A 22882-nucleotide genomic window follows, 5' to 3' on the forward strand; every position below is an offset into this window, starting at 1 on the left:
AGAGGTTATCTAAGAAATCTCTTTCAGCTCCTTATACAGGGTCCGTTAGTCTCTGCTTGCCTACCTCTAGTGATGGGGAGTTCACCACCACCTGGGGCAATCAATTCCATTATTGAAAAGTCTGCATGTTAGAAACATTTTCTTAACTTTGAGCCCTGAATTTGCTTTCTGATAATTTATGGTCCTCCCTGCCGCATCCTCCCTCCCCCAGCTTTGCTTTCTGTAAGTGCCTAGAACAATCCTAAACTCTTGTTAGATTTTTGGAGGGTCATCATTGGGTTTTTGAATTTTGAGTTGGGAGGTTATTGCGCGCCCTTGGTCGTTGTCATTAAAAACCCGAAACACCATTGCACTGCGTGAGATGCTGGGCAGCCCCTTGTGGAGGAAGAAGCAGTGGTGATGCAGGTGAGGCTGAGCGGTAGGGGCTCGGTGGGAGGTGGCACCTGGGGCTTCCTGCGTGCGGCGGGGCCAGTTCTTTCCACCTCTGCCGTGATTCCCAGGCCTCTTGATGAGCCCAGTGTTCTCCAGGCAGCTCCAGAATGTGTCACCTGATCCTGCCTTCACGTTCTTGTCTTTAAGATGGAATTCCAATTTTCAGTCTGGTCACTTTCTGTTTCTTTGTCCTCCTGGCCTGGAGGCCTCTCCACAGTGACCCTCAGCGATGACCCCTTTGGCTGTCTTTGGCGCCCGTGGGCGAGAGCTGGGCTGTCTATGACGTGGTGCCAGGACACACAGCGGGTGCGCTTTTCTTTTCTTGACTGCTGAAGGCACAGAACCCGTCCTGGCAGATGCATCCCCCCGACATCTCTGTGACGTGTGGTCCGTGGGCGGGCGCACAAGGTCCATGTCGCTTCTCCCAGCTGGCTGTTGCAGCGTTATCTTCTCTCTGCAGGATTCATCCTGAACGTCTCTTCTCTTGGTCTCCGTCTGCACTTTTCCTCCTCCTAAGCCCCTCCTAAGCCGTTCAAGCTGCTGCCTCGCTCTCTGGGCATATGTGCCTGCTTGGTTCCTTCCCTCGGTCACCACCCCGGGTCGGAGCCTGTGTGGACGGGAACGTTGCCAAACTCTGGGCCCTTGCTTTGACCCTCTTCATTGATTTTATTTAAAATTTGTCTGTTTAAAGGCTGTAGCTTTATTGAGGTATCATTGGCAAATAAAATTGTAAGCTATTTGAAGCATACTTGGTGGTGATTTGATATACTAGTGTGTGTACATTGTGAAACAATCCCCCATCTAGTTAATTAACACATCCATCACCTCACATGTTTATCTTCTTTTTCTGTGTGTGAAAACATTTACATTCTCTGTTAGCAGACTTCAGTCATACAATACAGTGTTCTCCCTTTTATACATCAGATCCTCAGACCTGATTCATCTCATAGCTGAAAGTTTGTACCCTTTGACCGACCTCTCCCTTTTCCCCCACCCCTGAGCCCTTAAGATTCTGTATGTGAGTGATATCACACAGAATTTGTCTTTCTCTGTTTGGCTTATTTCACTTAGCCTAATGCGCTCAAGGTTCATCCATGTTGTCACAAATGGCAAGATGAATAATATTCCATTGTACAGTGTGTGTGTGTGTGTGTGTATCATGTCAAACGTTTGACATGCTTGATATACATACATTGTTATATCTGTATATTTCATCTATCTATCTATCTATCTATCTATCTATCTGCCTTGTTCATCTTTGCCGACCCCTCCATCCGCATTTTATCAACCTGAGCATCAGGCATTTCAGAACATCTCTGTTCCCTCTCCCAGTGGTCTGGCTGAGGAGCACTCAGACACTCTTGGTCCCCAGAAACAGACAGCAAGGGTGGGGTATTGTAAGGGCGCAACCAGCAGATTCACTGGCTCCCTAGGACAGAAAGCGAGGTACAGCTGGGATTGGGCATGAGTGTGAGGGATGTTCCTAGTCCTTTCTTAACGTCTACCTTATTGTTCTGCTCAGCCCTGCAGACCTGTGTCCTGGGCTGCCCGGCAGCATTTCAGCTCCATCTGCCTTTGGCTGGCCACAGTGCTGACTCCCCTCCTGCGTTCTGTGACCTTGGAGCTCAGAACCTCCAATATCTCAGGCCCAACTCCAGGTTTCTGGGGGAAAGAATCTGCTTGGCTCACCTTAGGTCAAGAGATCGCGCTGGGGCCAATGAGCTGTGTAGGGGCTTGTGGGGTCACCTGCAGTCATATTATGGAGCCCGCCCTTCCCTTAGGAGGCAGGGAAAGAGGGAAGGCAGTGCCTAGCCTTTCTGGTCTGTCACCTGTTGACCTTCCCTCTGCGTTGAGAGATCCATTACTAATCCTTTCCATCTGGAGCAAATCATGGGCTTTCCTGCAGAGGCCGTTATGCTAAATCAGCATGAAACCGAGTCTGAGAGACCAAATGTTCAGGGTAAGGTGTGGTCACAAAGTATGTCAGGTGGTGGGGTCCACATTTCAGTTGCTTTTGTCTGTGAGGCTTCCAGGAGTTAAAATCCTGTAACTGGTTATTCTTCACCATCATTGCCCCTGGTGTTGGGTTAGCCCAGTGGTCGGCAAACTCATTAGTCAACAGAGCCAAATATCAACAGTACAACGATTGAAATTTCTTTTGAGAGTCAAATTTTTTAAACTTAAACTTCTTCTAACACCACTTCTTCAAAATAGACTCGCCCAGGCCATGGTATTTTGTGGAAGAGCCACACTCAAGGGGCCAAAGAGCCGCATGTGGCTCGCGAGCCGCAGTTTGCCAACCATGGGGTTAGCCTGTCTGTTTCTTTCCTTATGCAGAACCTGTAGCCCAGAGAGGTGATTCGTGTTGGACACAGAGCAGTATGATGATAGGGTCGGAATGAAAGACCAGGCCTTCAAAGGTCCTTAGAGAGCCTGAAAATGGGCTAAACCGTGCCCGAGAAATCTCACGTTTGGGACTGTATCATGAGACCTGATAAAACATGGGCACAGGCATGTTCCTTGCAGCATTATTTAGAATATTGAGATATAAACTGTTTCTATATTGAAATATCAAATATGGTAAAGAATATAGAACAATTTGAATGTCTAACTTTGGGGGAATGGTTAAGTGAATTATGCTGTATCAACTTGATGGAATCTTTATAGCATCATCAAAAATGGCCTTAATGAAAGACATCAGTCATGCAGATAAGTGTTTGTGATATCAAAAGCCAGGATGCAAAATTGTATTAACAATATGACCACGAAATAAATCACTCGAAAGAATGCACATAAAAATGATTGTAAATACCCACAGGGGTTGTTGCTGGGTGACTTTTTCTTTTCCATGCTTCCCAGATGTTCTGTAAGCAGCATGTATTATTTTTATGGCAGGAGACCTCCCAGTTTTTATAAGCAACGAGAAGCCTCTATAGCTTGAGTTCACGTGAATGCTAGATGCGTAGTGTTGGAACGCTTCCCTGAACCCCATGGAGCCCCATTTGCTTTTTTATCAGGCAAAGATAGCATCTACCTCTCAGGCTGTTGTGGGGTTCAGGAGAGGTATAACCTGCTCTCATGTCGGGTGTGAACATAGTAGGTAGATGCTCAGAAATGTGAGATGAATCCATGTGGGAATTGCTTCAGAGGGCGGCCCAAGGTGACCCCACACCCTCCCTCTGGGCATTGGTCCACTGTCAGGTCCTGCCTCCACTTCCTGTGTGATTCAGCCTCACTTCTCTTAACTCGGAGCCATCCTCTCGCTTTGCAGGAACCTCCCCCAACAGGTTTTTTTTTCTTTTCACAAGAGGCTTAGGTTTACCTGTGGAGGCACCTGCTGGCTTGGGACAGCCATTGCACAGGCTCAGGAAGTTGACAACGGGAATCTGCCAAGGTCAGAGGGTTCGACATGCCCAAGGGGCTGAGGCAAATGTAAGCTCCGGTCTGTCTGACGCTAAAGCTCGCCCTTCCATAGTATCCATCCACCCCCTACTCACCACCCATCCACCTCCTGCACCCACTACCTACTCACCTACCCATCTACCTACCTATCATCTACCCACCCCCCATCCCGACTCCCATTCACCTGGACTCCCATTTACCCATCTACCAGCCACCAATCAATCCACCTATCCCTCTGTCCTCCCTGTTCTCCCACCCTTCCTCCCATCTAACAGTCCCCACTTATTCACCTGCCTACCTACACACTCTTCCTCTCATTTACCCACCAACCGCCCATTTACCTTTCCAGCCCCACACCCTTTCCTTTCCCACCTACCAACCCACAGATAAACCTGCCCATATACCCAACTCTCCCCCCACTCCATGCCCTCCCTCCTCCCCTCTCCCCTCCCCACCTTCTGTTCATCTACCCACCACCTGCTCACCCATTCATCCAACAGTTCCTGGGGGCGTCCTATGGACCAGGTGCTGTTCTAGGTGCTGAATACTATAGGGGTGATGGCTTGTGAGAGAGACTGGGGGGGCACTGCCTCTCCTGAGGTGAGGGTTTGAGAGCTCTTTGAGGAGTGCTTTTTGTGAGAGCTACCTGAATCCTCTGACCTACCAGCAGGTTGGAGTGGGCTGAGGGGCAGATGCTTCACTGGCTGGACCCGGCTCCCTGTAGGGGTGGTTATACCCTGGGTCCATTACCTGGCTGTGGGGGCAGCTGCATCACCTGAGAATGTGGAGATCTTGTTCCGGGGATGTCCACAGGCGTCAGACGCGTTTGAACCTGACTGCTTCCCTTATAGCCCCAAAGCCCACGTTTGGGTGTGGAGCCCAGTGAGTGTCTGTGGAGGGGTCTCCCGTGGCCTCATATCCCTCCTCTTGCTGGTTGCATGCCCTTCCTCACCCAGAAGCTGCTTCTGGAAACACAGTTCCTCTGGGCTTCTTTTTAGCCTTGAAACCAGTATGCATCCCGACAACATCAAGCTTTTGTGTCTGCTGGTCCTGGAAGGGGTGGGGGTGGGTGATTAAGGGCAGCCCAGGGCATTTATTTCCCCTTATTTATATCCCTGCTGGAGGGACCGGGATAACTCATTAACAGGGCCCTGGTGGCTGGAGAGGCAGGGAAGTGATATTCCACAGGAGCCCTGTTGAAGAATGCCTGACCCTGCCGACCCCGTCTCGAGCTGGGTTTAATTAAACTGTCAGCACTGGTCAGAAGAACAAAGCCTCCCTTCCCATCCTGGTCCCCAGCCCCCCTCAGAGGCGGGAGGGCGTTCTCTGCTGAAACGAAGAGCTGTTAAAAATGGATGTCTTGCCTCCACGGGAAATTACCCGAAGCAGGAAGGTGACCTCGCTATTGTGCCCTGTCCACTCCAGGCAGCAGATCGGCGGAACTGAGCCAGCCGAGGGCCCTGAGCATGAGGGATGGGGCGCCTGTGGCCTCCCCTCTCTCTGCCAGGGCCTCCTTCCTGCCAGATTTGCCACCTTCAGATGCTGTTGCTCGCCCTCCAGACTTCTCTTTTTCCAGAAAGGAGTTTCCCGAGCTCTGCCTCATGAGATACCAAGTCTGTGGGATGTTTCTGGCGTGAGTGATGGGAAGAAGCTTCCCTGGTTCTCGGGTTTGGGCAAGTGCTGGATCAGACACTTAAAGGGGGGTTTTCAGTCCCTTTAATTCACTCATGCGCATTATGTCCTGAAACTCTTGAAAACTTTTTTAGGGAATACCTAGATCTTGTGGGTCTAGTGTCAGGTAACTTGCTGAGGTCTCAGGCAGTAAGGATCAGAGCTGAGACGGGAACCTAGGCCCCCGACCCCAGACCCATGCACCCACCTCTAAACCATCAGAACTCAAATGCGTGTGCATGAGAGTCAGCTGGGGGGTGGTTATTAACATGCAGATTCCAGGGCACTGTCTTCTGAGCACCTGAGTGAGTAGGTGAGAAGGGCCCAGGAATCCGCATTGTCACCAAGCCCCTCTCTATCTGGCTCGCATGTTGAGAAGCGATGCCCCAAGTCTTAGCAGGGAACCCCTCTTTGGGCAGAGCCCCTGTTTGCCTCCACCCAGCCTGGCTCTGGTGTGAGAGCCACACTAACAGAGACCCTCCTGAGGGCAGCAGCGTTGCCTCGGTGTAGAGAACAGTTTGGGGATTATGAGTCATCAATGATGGAGCACCCTGGATTCTCAGAGTGCTTTCCAGTCATTAAATCCGTGCGTGCTGTCAAGGCTCAAGTGAAAAAGGCCAGGGTCCCACTGGGCTGGCCCAGGAACCTCTGCGGAAGAGGCAGCCGGCCTGAGATTGACATCCCTGTGCCAGAGCGGCTGACACTCCCAGCATGGACTAATGTCCTAACCGCAGCCCCTGGCCCCTGGCTCCCCCCACCCCCACCTGTGCCTCAGAGCCACAGAGGCCTTCACAAAAACCGGGAACTCAGGGCCCGGCGGAGCCTGGAGGGAAGAGCAGGCGATGGGTCACCCCAGAGAATGAGCCCTGCTGGGGACATTTTATAGAGGCTCCAAGGAATGAAAAGCCGCCGTCCTCTCCGATAGCATTACAAAAATCAGCATGGAGCCAACTGAATTTATGGCATCCAGAAGATTCTGAACAGAGAGGCATATGTGGTTGGAAGGTGGCGGGGGGGGGTGGGGGCTGTTGTGAAAAAGTGGTAGGAGAGTGAGGACGTCTTAAAAACCATTTCAAAAGTTACGTACAGCCCTAACTGGTTTGGCTCAGTGGATAGAGCGTCGGGCTGCAGACTGAAGGGTCCCAGGTTCGATTCCGGTCAAGGGCATGTACCTTGGTTGCGGGCACATCCCCAGTAGGAGGTGTGCAGGAGTCAGCTGAATCGATGTTTCTCTCTCATCGATGTTGCTAACGCTCTATCCCTCTCCTTTCCTCTCTGTAAAAAATCAATAAAATATATTTTTAAAAAAAGTTACGTACATAATTTTGCTGTGATATTGAGCATTTGCAAATAGAGAAAAGCAGAGAAAGATAAGGCAGTTGCTGGGGCCCAACACAGGCCGGGAAAGCCTCGAGTCCAGAAATCAGAGAAGGGAGGGAGGAACTGGTGGCCCATATGAAGAGTAGGCACTGTTTATGCTCCTCCCCGGCCTTCAGGACAATGTCGGCCACCAGAAAGACACCGCTTGCTGGCCCTGCCAACCCCCCTCATGCTGGAGACACAAGGACACGGGTAGGCCTGGGTCCCTGCCCAGTCTGGCAGGGGAACCGGGAAAAGATTCCTATGTAATCACTTCTGCAAAGCTGCTTTTGCCATGTAGGTGGTGTTTACAGGTTCCAGGGACTAGGATGTGGACATCTTTGGGGGCCATTATTCCGTCTGCCGCATTGTCTTCCCTTTGGAGGACAGCACCCCTCAGTGACCAAAGCCCAGCTTGTCCCCCCCGCCCCCCACCCCGCTGCCTGGGGCTGTGGAGTGAAGCACACACACCATCCCAGCTCCAAGCAGCCCCTGAACAAGGGTGGCCGGGCACTCCTCCCAGCTTCTCCAGATTGGAGTTAGCTCCTTGGCACCCAGTCCTCTCTTTCCTCCAGTGATCACGGTAACTGATTAGCTATGGGACTCTGGGCATATTATTTAACCTCTCAGAGTTATTTCCTCACCTGTGAAGTGGCGGGGGGGGGGGGGGGGGAGGGGCGGCTGTTGTGAAGATTCGGGGCGATTTGTATGGTGCACCCAGCATAAGGGCTTTGAAGGCCATCATTACCCAAACCATTATTCTGGAAGCAATGGAGGGGGTGGCCGGGCACGCCCCATCCAGCCACATTTCTCTCGGACAAAGAGGGCAGTCTGTTGTCCTGGAAGTCCTCATGGGTTGCCCCAGGCCGGTGGGCTTCTCTGGCTCCTTCCTCCCCACAGCCTCAGCAGCAGGTTCCAGGCTGAGCAGGGGCCAGGGCCCGATTGCCTCCTGGTCTCCTGTCTCAGAGCAGGGCCTTCCTGTCTTCTCCGTGGGAGGCAGAGCTCCTTATCGCATTTCGCACTTTGCCTCAGCTCACTCTCGGGTTGGCAGGCAGCTTAGCCTGTTGCCTGAGAGTTTGGCTCCTGCAGCCTCTTTGGTTTTATGGATGGGAAATGGGAGAGAGACTTCATATAAACGGAAGAATTTCTACAGCCTCTTTCCCAGAATGTGTTCCTTAGGAGTTGACTATAATGTAGGTCTCTTTATTAGATTAACTTGGCATGAATATTAACGTAAATTATAACTCGTTACATGTAGATTCATGATCTATTAAGTGCAAGATTTAAGAAATAAACACTTGGGTACGGTGCATTACCATCTTCATAAATTCTTGATCAATCTCTGCTTCATCTAATCGTAGCTTTCATGTTGAGCCTCTTAGCATCAAAAGGCCTTCCTAGAACATACATACGGTTTTATTATTTTGGGGCTTCAGGTTATCTTGGCATCAGAAGTTCAGTAGTGCTAAGTATATTTACATTATTATGAAAAGAAGCTCCAGAATGTTTTCATCTTGCAAATCTGTAGCTCTGTACTCACAAACAGCTCTTCAGTTCCCGCACCCCAGCCCCTGGTAACCAAGGTTCACCCATGTTGCAGCATGTGAAGGGATTTCTTTCCTTCTCAAGGCTAACATTCCATTGTCTGCATGCACCACATTTCGTTTATCTGTCATGGGCATTTAAGTTGCTTCTATCTCTTGGCTATTGTGAATAATGCTGCTATGAACACAATGTGCAAATGCCTCTACAAGACCCTCTTTTTAATTCTTTTGTATATATCTTCAGGAGTGGGATGGCTGGATATTATGATAGTTCTATTTTTAATATTTTGAGGAACTGCCATACTGTTTTCCCTAGTGGGTACACCACTTCACCAATGCTTACTTTCTGCCTGTCTTTTTGATAGTAGCTATTGTGATGTGTATGAGCGGCGATGTTATTGTGGTTTTAATTTGCATTTTCCTGATGATTAGTGCTACTGGTCGTCTTTTTATATGCTCATTGGCCATCTGTATGTAATCTTTGGAGAAATGCCCTCTCAATCCTGGTTTGCTGGGTGGGCTACTCAAGAGACTCCCTTGAGAAGCCCAGAGCTATAGCTGCAGGAAGCTGCTACAATTTCACAAACCAGGATCCTCAGTGAGGGGGCCGTTTCCCCAGCCTCCTTCCGATAAGCCAGACTTTCCTGTCTATAATCAGGGTGGGCCAGTGAGGAGGCGGGGGTGGTGGAGGGTGGGGAGTGAGCACACGGGGGCTTTTTGGCGCAGTGTGATGGAAGTGAGCCCTAAGAGCCAGGACGCCTGTGTTCGAGATTTGGCTCTGTCCCTGTCTGGCTGGGATTCCTTTCGCAAGTCATTAGCATCTCTGGACCCTGTTCTATCATTTTTGTTAATGAATTGGATGAGCATACAGAAGGGACTTGGATGAGCTCAGCAGGTCTGCAGGTGGCACAAAACCACAAAGAGGTGGTGGCCTTTATACCAAAACGACAGAAATAAGATTGAAAAAGATCTCCAGGAACTGGGTGAAATTAAATGTGGATAAATATGGAGCTGGTGTTGAAAGCGCTGAATGGGTGGGACCTGGTTTGGCAGCGTTTGTTATGTCATCTTCAAGCTGAGGATGAGTCCATGTGGTGAAGCGGCTGAAAGAGTGAATGTCGCCTTAGGCTGAATCAATAAAGGCAAGGTGTCCTCTCCAGGAGAGGGGACAGACCTGTTCTAGTCTGTGCTGATTTGAGCACATCCAGAGAACAGTGTTCAGTACCAGGATGTGTGTTTTGTTGTAGGTAGTTGTGGGGAGAACGCTAAGCATGCCGCGGAGGAGGGCAGCTAACATCAGGAGCTGCGCGGAAACGATGCCATGTGAGATACAGCCAGGGGGCCTGGGGCCGTTCGGTGTGATGAAAACAAATGGACAGGAACTCGGAGAGTAATTTTCAAATTTATGTGAAGGGCTGTCAACAGGACAAGGGGGTGATTTATTTCAGAAGCAGAACTGGGTACCGTGGTGGAAGGTGTGGGGAAGTGGATTTTGTTCTGTGCAAGGCAGGCTTCTGGAAGAGCTAGCGGCCACGTGGTGGGCTGCTCTGCTTGTCACCTCGCCCTGGAAGAGTTCAGGCAGGACTGTGTGTCTGAGAGGATGGGGGAGCCTGGCTTTGATGGGCTCGGTGCTTTTAGATGCAGAGCTGTCTAATCAGGGACACTTGGAGGACTCGTGAGCTGGGGAGAGGCCGGGCCCACATGGGTTTGGGATGGATGATCTGCTTGCCGTCACGTGAAGCTGGCAGACGGGAGAGCCCGGAAGGCCCCGGGCCTGAGCCAGTGTTGGAAGTTATCCTTTCCAGCAAAGTGCTTCCAGCAAACTGTGGAGCAAAATATTTACCAGACCCCGGATTCTGGCCCATGTTTTGGAGTCAAATTTGGAACAATAAAAATCAGTGAATAGCTTTGGAAATAGTGTCTGATCCGTAAAAGGCACAGAAGGTTTGTCCTGAGACTGGAGGTGCTCAGCGCAGCGGCTGTCCCGGGCCCCCACCCCAGCGATGAGCAATGACTCATTTCTCCTTTGAAGTCGTGGCCTTGTCTTCGGAGCCCTGGTGTTTACACCCTCTGCTCCTTCAACAAAGGGCCTTCTGTCGGTGGATCTAGGAGGCCACGCAGGGAAGGTCAGAAAGGAAGGTATGGACTGAATACCAATAAGAAGGAGAAGTGTGTTCACGGCGGATGAGGGGCGCCAGGCAACTGGGGGCCCACTCGTGCTGTGCAAACAGAGCAGAGAATGCCCTTTGGCGGGTGTGTCCTACCCAAGGCTGGGCCCTGGCCTAGGCGGGAAGGGGGGACAGGAGAGAGCGAGGAAATAGTTCACAGTGGGAAGTTGAAGCTCAGCCCCGTTGGGGAGGGGCAGGCAGAATGTTGCAGGGCAACAAAGAGGCAGTGTGCACTGGTGACATTAGGGGAAAACACATGGCAACTAATGGGACAGTAATGGGTGGGGAGGAAACCTGGGAAAAGCTGGTACAAGAAAGCTGGCGCATCAATTCTGGGGGCGTGACATCCCCTTGGCAGGGGGACAGGGGCCACTCTTTCACGCTCCCTGAGATGTTCCCGCTCCCAGGGCTGAGGCCAGGGAGGGAAATGCACGCGGGGCCCCGAGGGGAGAGCGTTCTCTGCAGGAGCCAGTGCCCCAGACAGAGGTTCGAGGTTTCCATTGAGCATGAGTAAGGAGGGGTGATGTGACCCTCTGTGAACACCCCCCAACACACACACACTTTTGCCTGCACAGTTGGTACCACCCCAGGGCACTCCCCTTTAAGAAGCTTTGCACCCAAGTCAACTCTTGGGAGTCACCGCCCGATACCACATGTGCACACAGAGACCCCCACCCCGGGCCCTCCGCTGTGCTCGAGGGAGACTCCAAGACCCCTCATTGCCCGGAACTCTGCCCACCTCTTCTCGGAGACTCCGAGGGACATGTCAGCTCTCAAAGGCGACAGGATTTATTACAGGGGGCTCTTGGAGGAAGCCATTCAGCAGTTTGTAGTTGGACTTTTATGGCTTCCATGCGGTTCCTAAACAACCAGGGACATCCCGGAGCCCAGAATGGTGGCTTGTCGGTGGGAATTTGAATTTTCTGTCACAGACCAACCGTTTTTGATCAAGTCAATACTCTTTACTTAGAAAATAAAACAAAACAGCAACATGACTTTTTATCTGTTTATGAGCGAGCAAGAGAGCGAGACCAGTTCTGCTGTTTATAACCTTTAGGAAACATTTGGGAAGAAGGATAGAAAGGGGCACATCTGTCCCCAGGTGTGGGTCTAGCAGCCGTGGGCAAACTACGGCCCGCGGGCCGGATCTGGCCCATTCGGCTGTTCTATCCGGCCCGCGGAGCTGAAAGAGCGGAGGGTTCTCTTGCTCTCCCCGCCGCTCCTTTACTTTGAATTTGTATTAGTTCACACAAACACTCCATCCATGCTTTTGTTCCGGCCCTCCGGTCCAGTTTAAGAACCCATTGTGGCCCTCGAGTCAAAAAGTTTGCCCACCCCTGGGAGTGTTATTAAAGGGTTGCTGCCTCTGATGGGGTCACATGGGAACCTTGCTTTCCAGGCTTCTGCCGTGGGCGGGATTCTTCATCTGATTCCTGGCCGATGTTTGCGAAGCAGCCGCTGGTTTTAGGTGTCTGAGGAGATGGGCATTCTGAAGGGGCCCCACCTTGCTGCCTGGCTGAGAGGCAGCCCTCCTTCTGGGCATCACTCCCCCCAGCTTGGCAGTGGGAACCCGGGGCCTGGCTTTCTTCTCTGGACGGATGGGTTCATTCACCCATCCAGCTTATTACCAGCCGGCTGCGTGCGGTAATTTGCCGGGTGCGGGGATATCTGGATGAATTAGATGTGGTGAAGGGCTTGGCTGGAGTGTTGACCGGTGGTTCTGTGGTTGCCGATTTCTCAAGTGGGTGATGGGCGTCAGCTGTGAGAATTTGATGGCTGCTCTGTAGCCTGGCTTTTTCCCTCCCAGTGCCCGTGAAATGAAAGAAAAAGGAATGTGAATACAACTATTAGAAATGAAAAATCATATTTCACAGGGACAAATACACACACATCAATTACAGAGCTGTTCAAACGCAAACTTCCCCATGCTATTCATCTCCTGTTGCAGATTTGTTGGAAGGGGTCACTACACCTGGGCATCGGAATCTCCAAAGGCAGCTGGAAAAGACAAATCAGTTTCCTACAAGTCATTAACTCTGTTGATGGGAAACAAAGAACACGAAGTCATTTTCGGCAGGTCTTTACAGAAACGGTGTGAGCAAAGGCCGGAACTCACTTATCGATGATTTTTAATAGTGTCTCTCACAGCCAGCTGGACATGGTATGCGATCTCAGATGCCCTCTGGGAAGGCTGTGGACAACTGGCCGCTTGAACATTGACCACAGACGGCAAATGGCTCTGTCCCCGGGGCTCCCCGCAGGAGTGCGTCCCTTGCGGCGATGCACCATCTGCTGAGGGTGGAGGTGCATGCTGGGGTCAGCTGTGCATTACCGAAGGTGCAGGTGACCGTGAGGCCTGCAGGGGGCTGTTATGTACAGCTTCCACTTGGACTTCCCAGGTACCCCCTGGTGCTGCCAAGGTAACCAGAGTTGAGGACCAGGCATAACACAGAGGTTAAGAGTTTGGACTCTGAAATCCAACAGCTCAGCTACTTACTACCTAGTTGATCCGGGTGAGTTGCTTAATCTTGCTTAGACTCTATGTTATCATCTGGAAAAGGAACTATTTTAAATTGTTGAGCGAGGAACAAATAAGAATTCCGGCCCACATTTTGTGGGGTAAACCTTCAAGAAGTGCTAAGCTCCTATTTTCCTGATGGTTCAGTCCTAGTCTCTCCAACAGTAGGAAATGCAGGGAAGAAAAGAAAACACTTGCCGAAACCGGTTTGGCTCAGTGGATAGAGCGTCGGCCTGCGGACTCAAGGGTCCCGGGTTCGATTCCGGTCAAGGGCATGTACCTTGGTTGCGGGCACATCCCCAGTGGGAGGTGTGCAGGAGGCAGCTGATCGATGTTTCTCTCTCATCGATGTTTCTGGCTCTCTATCCCTCTCCCTTCCTCTCTGTGAAATATCAATAAAATATATTAAAAAAAAAAAAAAAAGAAAGAAAACACTTGCCTTCCCCTTACCCGGTTGCCAGCCTTGTAATCTCATTCTACCCTTAGAACACGTTAAAGCAAAATTTCCAAAGGTGGTTCTTGATGATCTGTAGTTTGATTTTCTATCGTTGTTTCAAACAAAGGTAATTGGGCAACCGCAGGGGACTGAGATTCTGGGAACTGGGTCTAGATAGCAAACATGTTGGCGTTCTTTCCACCAAGAGAAGTGTGCGTCCGTTAATGCCCAGTGTTTCCTGACTGAGAGGTTCTGTAAAGAATTCCCTGTATCATTTAGGGGGAGAAAAACATTATTTTTAAAGAAATAAAATAAAAACGTGCTTGTTTTTAAGGCTGACCAAAGGGACTGGAGCTTAGTCAGCAAAAAGGTTCCCCTTTCTCTCATTGGACTTTGCGTGCACCCAGGTTCGACGATGCTGGTCTTTACGGCTCATTTAACTGGGAGAGCATAGGCTGTGTTGAGGCGTTGACAGTTATCCATTTTGACACTAACAGGGAGGACTTGGCCCTGTTCAATCTGCTCCAATCCCTGAGCCTGTTGTGAATATCGGCGCACGTGGGGGTGAGGCACCTCTCTCAGCCACGGCCCCGGGCGTGTCACGTTATGCCCTGAGGACACGGTGTTGCCTTTTATACAACAAGAATGTGCTCCAAACCTTGCAAGCTTGCGATTAGGGGCTTTTTGTTAGCGCTCCTTTCTGCTCCTTTTGCAGCTTTAGCAACCCCCAGGGTGCGCAAATCATGCCTCCGCACTCTGCAAAGTCCAGCAGAGACGGTTTGCTTTTAATTTTCACTTGAGAATGAGAAGGGCTGTTTTCATTTTCTCAGAATATGATTTATTCGCGTGTCCCCATTCTTTACTTATCACTAATGCCAGATGCAGATGCTGATGCCCCAGGCTAGCCAGCCAGAGTCCCATCCAACACGAAATCCCATCACCCCAAGGACCCCAGAAATTCAGAAGCCACCCAAGGGTCTGGAGTGCCTCGCCAGCCACCGCCCCTTCTTTACCCCTCCCCAGGGCATGGAGTGTCTGTTCATAGGGTTTTTTTTTTTAAGGGCAGGCAACATAGGGTTATGTCTTGAGATGCCGAAGAGAGGCATTTTTAGCTGAAGACCCACCCCCAACCTGGTCATTGCCATTTTCAGAAACAGGACCCAGGACGCATCAGTGGTGGTTAAATGTGCGTCTGCAGCCTTCCCTCCACTTGGCCAAGTAGCCCCTCTGGGGACAGAGCCGGTCCGTGTGAGGCCGGAGCGCAGGACCAGTGAGAGCTGTGGAGGGGCGGAGGTGCTCTGAGCGAAGGTACCGCCGGCATCCCGCCTGGACTGGCCTCTGCTCAGATTTCAGATTTGAGGCCTTTTGTCTCCCAGGGTTTCCATGCTGCCCAACAAGAAACCGCTGCCCCCTGGGCATCCTCACTGTTGCTGTAGTTCCCAAGGCATCAAACTCGCCCGGCCTCCTGTGCTGGTTCCGTTAGTCACGGGCTTACAGCTCACTCTCCAGCTCCTGGGGGGACCTGCATGTGAGCCAGTGCAGAGGGGTGTTGAGGAAGGGCTTTGGAGCCAAGTTCCACGCTGCCATTTCTAGCCACGTCCCTGTGGACCAGCCACGCGGCCCTCTGAACCTATTTCCCATCTGTAAAACGGGGACAGCACAGACCTCGTTGTGGGATGGAAGTGAGGCTCCTGGCTCTCTGTCAGTGTCGCTCTGTTATGAGCAGTGGCCGCTCTGTTGTCCTGGCCCTTCAGCCCCTGCTGTCTTTAAGGGGCTCCCCTTCTTGGGAGGAGAATGGCACCTCGTGGTCCCTCCAGACTGTCCCAGGGAGAAGCCGGTGGGGTCATGCAGGGCATGGACATTGGGCCTCGTATTTTGGAGCCACATGTGTAAACTGGCTGTCATGTTACCATCAAATGAAGACATAGGCATGCACTCAAAGGATGGGGAAGGGAACAAAATCCTGAGCAAGTTATTTTGTTTTATTTTTTAAAAAAATATTTTGAATATGTTTTTATTGTTTGTTTTTTTCTGAGAGAGAGAGAGAGAGAGAGAGAGAGAGAGAGAGAGAGAGAGAGAGAGAATGGTCTGGTCGCTCCTGCTGCACACCCTGAACTGGTTACCTTTCTGTACAAAGGATCATGCTCCACCAACTGAGCCACACCGGCCAGGGTTGAGCGAGTTCTTTAGACAATGTGCTTCCCAGGCTGCTTTGCCATCTGCAATGGGTGCATTCACGTGAGAGGTCCTGGCTTTGAGAGGAGGTGCCTCCTCGGGGTGCCTGGGGTCTTGGGGCCTTGGGGGCCCTGATTCTGCACCCATGAAGGTCAGCCCTCCTGGATGTCTGCAGTTTGAGGGGCGATGGTGCAGGGCCCAGGTCAGCCCGGGGACCTCCTCAGTGTCTTTTGGGTCACTGCGGTTCTCCGGTTCCTTTGGGAAGAAGTGACACTCAGGAAGTGGTCTCAATAACAGGTGCTATGTAGCGAGCACCTGCCCTGCACATGCGCACTGGTCAGTCCTCACCACGCCCTTCCAGGTGTCCAAAGGGGAAAGCGCATGTCACTTTTGCAGCAAAATGTGACGCTGGAGGTCACAGAACATCGGAGTCAGCGCGGGAATGACGGACAACATGGGCTTGGAGTGGAGGGCTCTGCAGGGCCCGGGGAGGCGGTGAGTCTGCTCCAAGGGGCTTTTGTCCCATCAGAGGCAGCTAATAAAGCCCCAGGTGGGGAGCTCCAGCTCACCTGGGAGACTTCCTGTGGCTCAGGGTTAGGGTGGGAGGAGGGCCGTGGAGGCCCAACACCCTCCTGCCTTGAACGTCCCTCTGGACTCTGCCTGCCGAAGTGGAGCCCCCTCATCCTACCCAGGGGCGCAGAGAAAAAAGGCCGCCCTTTCCCAAACTGTGTGTGCTTTTCCCAGGGGCCATTGTTCCCTGTTGCCAGGAAACTGGGGCCTTCAGGTGTCACCCGGGAGACTGGGGCCTGGGTATTCGGGTTTAGGTCAGGCACAATAATGCCTGCAGAATGAAATGGCATCCCCAGGACCTCCTCAGTCATTTGTCACACCACTGTGGTTCCCAATGACAGTGGAGACACCGGGACGTGGGGGGAGGAGATGGGTGAGGGCAGGATGAGGCGAGAGGCATGAGATGGGGCAGGCTAATGATCCCGCATCCAGAGCAGAGCAAACACACCCCTTTGGGGAGAGGAAGTGAGGCCGCCCGAGCCTCTCGGGGACTTGAGAAGCCTGTGAGGGGTCAGATCATGAGTCAGGCCCTCCTGCTGGGAGCTGGAGGCCTGCCAGGCCTCAGGCCTGATAATGCTTCACAACTTAATGGGACTGGTCCCTGGCCAGATCGCCCAAGAGCACAGGAAGAGCAAAGGGACTGTCCAAATTGAATGAAGCCAGGACACTAAGCTGTCCAAAAGCGATGGCAGATCAGAGTGACTCGGGGGGCCCAGCAGCGAGCAGTGGGGCTCAGGAAACCTGGGGGTAGAGTGGAGGCGTCACTTTTGAGCAGATCCATGACATAGCCAGATGCTGCCCTTAAGCACAGCTCCTTATAAACGGGATCGAGAGTGAATGGAGAGAAGAGAGATGATGTGTAATCTACTTGCCACATAGCTCCCTTCCATGTTTATTCAGTTTTTTAGATGTTTAATTGTGGTAAAAAGCACATAACAGAAGTTACCATCCCAATCATTTTTAAGCACACACTTCAGTGGTGTTAAATATATCACACTATTTTGCAAACAACCTCCAGAACTTTTTCATCTTGCAAAACTGAAACTCTACACCCAGGAAACAACAACTTCCCATTTTTCTCTGCCCCAGCACCTGTCAGCCACCGTTCTACTTTCAGGCTTCATGAATTTGACACCTCTGTCCCTCATATGCGTGGAATCCTACAGTATTTGTCCTTTTGTGACCGGCTTATCCACTCAGCATAATGTCCATAATGTTGTAGCATGTGTCAGAATTTTTCTTCCTTTTTTTTTACTTCCTCACCCGAGGATATTTTCCCATTGATTTTTAGAGAGAGTGGAAGAGAGAGGGAAAGACAGAGAGAAATATTGTTGTGAGAGAGGTACGAGCCTGCAACTGAGGTGTGTGCCCTTGATCAAAATTGAACCCGGGACCCTTCGGTCCACAGGCCAACGCTCTATCCACTGAGCCAAACAGTCTAGGGCATTTCTTCCTTTTAAAGGCAGAATAATAGTCCATTATATGGATTTACCACATTTTGCCTATCCACTCTCCAGTGGCTGTGTGTTTCAGTCTTCTAGCTATTGTAAATAATGCTGCTATGAACAGGCCTGGCCTCACTTTGGGGCTCGCTCTTATTGCCTTTGTGATCTGGGCCATGAACAGGTGACTATTTTCCTGGCTCCTTATCCAGGCACTCCAGGCCCCTGGAAGTGGGACTGTTGGCGATTCCTTTCCCGCCCTCCAGACGTTCATCGATAGCTGCTTCCTTCTGTCTGACAGGGTGGCCATTCTCTCTTGGGAAGAAGTTCTTAGTTTAGGTAGGGCCGGGGGTGGGCTGGGAGCCGGGAGCAGGAGCGCTGGCCCAGCCGATGCTGGGGACGGAGGCAGGTTGACAAGGTATAGCCTCTCAGGGGCATAGGACACGCCCGTTCAGTCTGGCAAGCCCAGTGGATACAGGGTCCCCATTAGGTAGGGAAGCACCCAGTGAAAAATTCGGTGTGATCCTTGGACAGTACAGTGAAGGGGCATTTGGCCTTTTAGGTTCTGTGCCATCATAGCGTGGGGCTTAAGGATAGGACCCAGAACTCCAACAGGGAAGGGGGCAATGGCCTGGTTCCTGGATTGGTACCTGGGGTGGGAGCCAAGGTGGAGTTCAGATGGACAATTCAGGTGCAAGGTCTTGGCTGTGGGACTGTGGCACAGGCACCTGCTACATGGGGGCAGCTCCGGAGGTAGCCCGAGGCTCAGGGCGCCAAAGGTCTGGGTTGGGAGGGAATCCTGGGGGTCAGCTTTGGGCTCCCTAAGAGGGCAGCGGAAGGAGGCATGCTACAATCCTAAGCTCTTTCACCATGGAGGCAAAGGGGAGGGACTGAGACCACAGGGATTCCCCCAAATCGGCTTTGTGTGGGAGTTAGGGTTCCCTGAGCCTGCAGAGGGGCCAGTCTGGAGCCTGTGGAGAGGAAGGGGACGTGGTTGGCAGAGGAGGACCGTAGGGCAGAGGGCGTAGAACCTGAACTGTGCAGAGGTTGGATGCCCTGGGTCCAGTCTGGGCAGGCAGCCACACGGCTAAATGGGGCCGTCATCCTGCATTTTAAGTTTTACTTAAACACCGGGGAGGAGGATGGGCAGTTCAGTGGTGAAAACAGTTTTGCATGTTACATTCACATAGCAGTTAATAGAGTGCCTTGGGGGCCAGGCCCGGGGCCCATTCCCAGCTGTGCCGTGTTGCTGAACCTCCCTGCCTCAGTTTCCCCACCTGTGCCATGAGGGGACCAATAAGGCCTACCTCCAGTCTTGTTACAGCAAATGAAGTGATTAGGAAAGAGCTCAGGACGGCGCCTGAATCAAGGCAAGCTCTCAGTATATGTTCGTTGCTGTTATTATCACGACTGTTGGAAAACCCGAAAATGGGACATTAAAGTGGATGCAAAGTGGCTAGTTGTCCTCTGCCTTTGGGGGCTTTTGGGGGAGGCATTTGGGAAATGTCACAGGCTCCAGAGGGCAGACTGGCCTCTGTTGTCTGCAGGGCTCTCCAGTGCCTGGCTCATGGTGGGGTCGCCCTAAAGGCTGTTCAGTGTGGTGAATGCATGGTTGGCCGTGCCCGGCCGACCGGCAGAGGCACGGCCTGTGTGCCCAGAGTGCTGCTGCTCACCCCTCCTGCCCGGCCCAGCGCTGGGTGGGCGCAGCCTGAACAGCCTTGCTTGTGTCTTCCTGTCCGCCAGAGGCCGAGGCCCAGGCAGCGTTTGTTTGAATGAGCTGCTTGAATGGCCTGTTTGTGACGCGCGTGTGTGTGGTGAGAGATGCTGGCAGAATTTGAAAAGGGCATCAGGAGGCGCCTCCCGGACCCTGGAAGGACAGCTGCACAGAAAGGGAAAGGCTGCTCTGGCTGGGCGGCCCTTGGGGCAGAAGGAAGTGGCCGGCTGTGTGCTGACCAGTGGGGACGGTCACCATCCTCCACATGCCCTCGCCTAGGCTGTTCCGTGCTGCAGCCCTCACTCGTCAGGGTCTGCCTGGGCTCCTCTGACTCCAGTCTATGTCCCGGCCACACACAGTTTGATGACCAAGACCAAGTTTGTCCATGTGGCTAAGGTCGCATCCACTCAGAAAACCTGAGCTCCTTGAGGGGTAGGGAGGGGTCGGGAGGGAGGGAGAGGGCGTCCAAACCACAGGGCATGTTTCCTGAGCATCCAGGTAAGAAGAAAGACGGACAGAGATGCCCTTAGACATCCAGACTTTGACAGAATGTCCATGACACCACCATCCCCACCAATCCTAAGGGCTGTGTTGGTGTGGTGTTTCTGTGCGCTTGTTCTAAATGCTTGACACTTAGCAGCTCCGTCCTCCCAATCACCCTCAGCCGTGAAGCCGTTGTCTTCATTTTACATGTGGGCACACCGAGGCGCAGGGAGGTGAAGTCACTGCCCAAGATCATAGGCTGGAAGCAGGAGAGCCAGGGTTTGAACGCAGGCAGTCTGGCTCCGGAGTGCATGCTCTTTACCACTACCTTATGTTTTCTCTCGTTCTTTCTTTAATCTTCTTAACACTTCTGTGGAGCTGGGGTCATTATCCCCACAGAGTAGCTGATCAGTGAGGTCACGTGGCTGAGGATCTGAGCGCCCACAAGGGGCTCTTTCTGTGGGACATTTGGAACCCTGCTTTGTATGGGACCTCCCCATGGCACCCGTGCCCCCGCACCCATGCAGCTTGTTCTTTTTTTAAAAATATATTTTATTGATTTTTTACAGAGAGGAAGGAAGAGTGATAGAGAGCTAGAAACATCAATGAGAGAGAAACATCGATCAGCTGCCTCTTGCACACCTCCTACTGGGGATGTGCCTGCAACCAAGTTACGTGCCCTTGACCGGAATCGAACCTGGGACCTTTCAGTCCGCAGGCTGATGCTCTATCCACTGAGCCAAACCGGTTTTGGCAATGCAGCTTGTTCTTGAATGACCTGTGACCTCCCGCTGCTTCCTTGTCTCACCCATCAGCGGCCAAGGACACAGGCTTCCTGGCTGCAGCCACTGAAGGGGATATGGGGCTTGGGGAGGGGGCACCCTGTGAGCTTTATTCAGAGGATGCTTCCTGGAAGTTTTCATTTCACAGGTGACAACTCACCCTCTTGGGTTTTTGTGCTGTTTCCAAAAGTCCTGCTGTTCCAGCCTCTCCAAGGGTGCCTTCTTGGGAGTCTGCTGACTCTCCTAAGAGTGCAGCTGTAGGTGATGATGTTGAAAACTGTTGGCAGGCTTTGTGTGTGTGTGTGTGTGAGATAAAATATATATAACATAAAATTTACCACTTTAAGTGTACAGTTCAGTGGCATTAGGTATGTCACCTTGTTGTGCAACCATCACCACCATCCATCTCTAGAACTTTTTCATCTTCCCAAGGAGAAGCTCTGTACCCATTAAATGACAACTCCCCATTTCCCCCTGCACCCTAGCTCCTGGCAACCACATGCTCCCTCTGTCTCCGTGAGCGTGACTTCCTTATGTAAGTGGAATCCTACAGTTTGTCTTTTTGTGTCTGGCTTATTTCACTTAGCAGCATGTCCTCAAGGTTCATCTGTGTTGCAGCGTGTGACAGGGCTTCTTCTTTAAGGCTGAACAGTAGTCTGAACAGGATGTAGGGACCACATGTTGTGTATCCACTCATCCATCAGTGGACACTTGGGTTGTTTTCACCTCTAGGCCCGTGGTCTGCAAACTGCGGCTCGCGAGCCACATGCGGCTCTTTGGCCCCTTGAGTGTGGCTCTTCCACAAAATATCACGGCCTGGGCGAGTCTATTTTGAAGAAGTGGCGTTAGAAGAAGTTTAAGTTTAAAAAAATTGGCTCTCAAAAGAAATTTCAATCGTTGTACTGTTGATATTTGGCTCTGTTGACTAATGAGTTTGCCGACCACTGCTCTAGGCTATTGTGAAGAATGTTGCTATGAACACGGACCTACAGATATTTGTTCACATCTCTGCTTTCGTTTTGTTTTGTCTGTGTACCCAGAAGTGGGATTGGTGGATAACATGTCAATTCTATATTTGACTTTTTTGAGGAACCACCGTACTGCACCTGACGTTTCACATGCATCAGAGCACGTGCCTGATCCAGCTTTTAGAAGCTTTGCTCATCCTCCTACTCGGGGTGCTATCCAAACACCCTCCCTTCTCCTGTGGCCTCTCTCCTGGACCTGCCTCCTGTGCTACTGGGAGAGTTTGCTTTTCCTCTTCTTGTCTTCACCCTTGTTAGTACTAAGGGGCCATGCCTGCCAGGCAAGCCCTGTGGATTGGCCCCAGGGCCTGAGTGAGGAGAGGAGGTTTGGTGGTTTCGAGGAGAGAGGTGGCCTTAGTCCTGGCTGAGGGTCTGGCTGGCGACGGGGGACTGAGTCTGCACCGTCTGTGAAGGGACATGTGTGGGCTTCCTCAGGATAAGCGTGAGCATGGCGAGCAGGGCTGTGTCCCCTTGTTCCCGTGCCAGGCCCAGGGCCTGATGTGGTGCCAGCTGGGTTGGGGCACTCAGGACCCATGAGGGAATGAAGAGAGCAGAGTGGCTGAGGTGGCAGTGGCTCAGGGGTGCCTTCTTGGGAGTCTGCTGCCTCTCCCAGGGGAGGGGAGAGAGAGATGGTGGGGTGGCGTGGAAATAGCCCTCTCTTCCCTCTCCCAGCCTGAGGCAGCCATGGGATTCCTGGTGCGGACCTTTCTCAGCTCAGATTCCCCGTCTTAGATTAGAATAAGGAGCCCTGGAGAACCTAGCTCTGACAACCCACATTTAGTAAAAGTAACACCTGTGTGTCCTGAGGACTAGGTGCTGTGCTCAGGACCTGACAGTGTTACTGGGCTGAATCCTCAGAACACTCCATGAGGAACTTACATTAGCTCCATTTTACTTAAGTGAAAACTGAGGCACAGGTGGGTTAAGTGATTTGCTTAAAGACACACAGCAGTGAGCTGAGAAGCTAGGATTGGGTGGAGATGGTCTGAGCCCATGGATTGGACGTGAACTGCTCATCTACAACTGCGCCTTCAAATAGAACTGCTAACTTTAGTTCTCTCCAAGGATTTTTTTTTTTTTAAGGAATGAACTATTTTTATTTTAATCATCACCTGAGGATATGTTTCTATTAATTTTGAGAGAGAAAGAGAGAGAGAGAGA

At 51.7% G+C, this 22882-nt stretch overlaps 1 protein-coding gene across 2 annotated transcripts in view; it reads left to right on the top strand.

Annotated features, from left to right (window-relative positions):
- The window catches only part of SLIT1 (slit guidance ligand 1), a 157209-nt gene that overhangs the window by 27933 nt on the left and 106394 nt on the right, over positions 1 to 22882 (top strand). The window lies entirely within an intron of this gene.

Source organism: Plecotus auritus (assembly GCF_963455305.1).
Source record: "Plecotus auritus genome assembly, chromosome: 9".
In the NCBI taxonomy this organism is placed as follows: Eukaryota; Metazoa; Chordata; class Mammalia; order Chiroptera; family Vespertilionidae; genus Plecotus; species Plecotus auritus.